This window comes from Cupressus sempervirens, chromosome 1, assembly GCF_028749045.1.
Source record: "Cupressus sempervirens isolate cs-2001-9-10 chromosome 1, ASM2874904v1, whole genome shotgun sequence".
Lineage (NCBI taxonomy): Eukaryota > Viridiplantae > Streptophyta > Pinopsida > Cupressales > Cupressaceae > Cupressus > Cupressus sempervirens.
Genome location: NC_143118.1, coordinates 392,385,409 through 392,388,412, shown reverse-complemented (window position 1 = coordinate 392,388,412; position 3,004 = coordinate 392,385,409). Strand labels below are relative to the sequence as shown.

Here is a 3,004-nt window from a genome sequence, read left to right as displayed (position 1 = left end):
AGGCTCATTGAGCTTTGTGTTGCTCACACATGTGTGAACAACCACTTAGTTGCTAAAGAGGTGATTAAAAAAGGTTTAGGATAATAAAGTGAGATTAGTTAATGAATAGGCTTAGAAGGATGAAAGTGATGGGTGTAGACTAGGTTTTAGAAAGGGATTAGGTTAAATTAAATAATATTTAACTTAATCACAAGATTAAAGAATTTAATAAAGTGGAGGGAATTAAATAAATTAAAATTTATTTAAATGGGGATTTATGAAGCAATATGCATTAAATGAATTTAATACATTAGAGGGAAAGTATTCAAATTAAATTTAAATACATTAGGAAAATGGACCTATTTAATTAAATAAATTTGTTTTAATAAGTAGAGGAACAAGATAAAATATAATTAATTAATAATTAATTAATTATCGTGTCAAGGGAGATATTAAATAAATTAATATAGTGTTTAGGACAATTTTAAGTGTCTACAAATACTTCCTTTATTGTTTGCTGAATTTAAAACCTTTTCCTTTTCTATGCTTTGATCATTTTTTTCTTTTGACTCTTATAGTGTTTCCATGTCTTTCTTCTGATCTTTCTTGGTAATTGATAAGAAATTGTTTCCCCTCCCTTTATTTTCCATTGTTTTTTTCTAGTATGATTTTACCTTCCTCCCTTTTTGTATCTTCTTTCCTTATTATATCCTTACTTGGCTCCAACCCATTTATCTCATTTATGATTTCCCATGCTTTTCTATTTTATTTCTAATGTTTATCATATGAAAGGTGTCTATAAGATTCGATATTGATTGTAAAGTTTTAAAAGATATCTTTCTTTCGTTATCTAATTTGGTTATTTTTTATATTTTACCTTCAAATCTGTGATATTTCAAGTTATATATAGAGTTGTTTGTAATTAACTTACTCGTATTGTGTTCCAAAGTTTTATTCTTATCATTAACCAAAAATTTAACTGAGTTACAAAATTTATAAGAAGCATCTACTCCTATTAAATTACCAATTGAATATCCAATTTTCCTAAGAATCTCTAAATGCATTAGTTCAAGAGGTATGGATTGAATGGACACCTAGGTTGGAATGGATAAATCTAACTATTTTTCCTTGCAATCCAACGACCATTCAATGAATTTAACAGAAAATCCTTTATAAAAGAAAACAAAGACAAAGAGGAAATCTTTTTTCACATCTTCACTGCTATAGTGTATATATATCAATCTATCAGAATGGTGAGATATACTTACCTGATTTTTGTACAATTCCTTTAACTAGAAAATGAGATTGATTATTTCTTGTTTTGGTCCATTCCAATATGCGAATATACCCACTTTCTGACAACTGTGTCATCATTCTTTGCTAATTTGATTGCTAATAATCAGGACCTATTCAGATTTTTCTTTGTAGGTTCACAAAGTCGATATGGTTTGAATGGGGGACTGACATGCAGCATTGGGGGACTCAATCCTGCAATGTGGTGGGATATAAGCTATTTTAAGATGTGATATGGGTTTAGGATGTTCTACCTTCTAGAGATTAGCTCCATGGTTATCAGGATCAGAGAGATATCATTTATGCTGGGAATATAGAGATAAACTATTTTGTGTTGCATATTTGGTATGATTAAAAAAGAAAATTTGTTTGTCTAGGCTTGCCATTGGAAAAAATGATATTAGGGCAAAAGCTCTTCCAATTCCATTTGTTGCCTGATTTGGAAAAATCTTCTTCTATACTGATTTGAGGAGGTACCTAAGTTTGACTTGCCTTATGATGATTCGTTGATAGATGTTGCATATTGTCCTGATTGCTTACCAATTTGGTTCCTCCTTTGTTGTTCTTATTGTCTTTATCCACTAGACGAAACCCTAATTTTTCTTTAAATTTCACTGGTAGCTTTTGATTGGATGCATCTGTATTTTTACTAATCTGATGGTTGTATTTTGTTTTTCGTTGAAACTTCTGCTTGAAATCATCATACCCCAAAAGTGTTGCAAAAGGATTAGATGTTTTTACTACAAACCACAAATTAACAAAGGGAGAAGCCTTGATATGTGGAGGGTCAATGCTATAAATTCCAATCTCATCTACTTCTCTGCTAGATTGACATGTTGATATTTTTGGTTGTTGCCCTGGCTGTCGATTAGGTTCCTGAATTGTCTGCTTCAGTCTGCTAATTAAATGCTTTGTTCATCGAGTGTTTGTCCTGTTCGCTGGTTGTTTTTATCTACATATTTCACATAATTCGTGTACTCTGCTCTTCCTTCCATTTTTTGGTTGTCAAATAGTTTGGTGGAATAGTCCTTGGGGGCGATAAGCAGACCACATCCCTTAGGGGCGCTGCGATAGATGGTTTCGATAATGTTGATGCACTCCTACTTGTCCTTGAGAGCCGAGTTGATCTTGTTGTTGTTGTTGATACCAAATCAATCATTATGTTCTTGTTGCGGAAGAAGAACATGATAGTGGAAGGATCATAGAGCTCATAGATGGTGTTGAAGTTTGACACCTTCGTGATGTCCACTAGGTATATCACCACAAAATTCTTGATGGACTCTGCCACGCTAGAAAGCACCTCATCCATCTGCATACATTTGTCATCCTAGTCGTGGCCGAACCTAATTACCACAAGTCGCTCCTCCTCCGCCAGAATCCCTGGTCCATAGCCCATCCTGAGTGCAAGTGTGGTAGCAAGTAAGACATTCCTGATCTTGCCCTCTTTCTCTCCAAAACCCCTTTTCACCAATTGCTCTGATTCTTAATCATTAAATTACAAATTATTATTGAAAGGTTAATCTCTTTATATGAAATATATATTACTAATAATAAAATATTTATCACAAATCTTGTACATGTCTAGATATTTAAAATAGATAAATATCATTTGAAACAAGTACACATCATCACTATTGAGACAACTATTAATAAAAAGAGATATTCTCATCAATATAACATGAATCCTGTACATATCTAGATATTTAAAATAGATAAATATCATTTTAAACCA

At 32.2% G+C, this 3,004-nt stretch overlaps 1 pseudogene; it reads right to left on the bottom strand.

Moving 5' to 3' along the window:
* Positions 1 to 2,174: 2,174 nt before the first annotated feature.
* LOC149577944 (thioredoxin-like protein YLS8 pseudogene) lies at positions 2,175 to 2,700 on the bottom strand (annotated as a pseudogene).
* Positions 2,701 to 3,004: the final 304 nt, after the last annotated feature.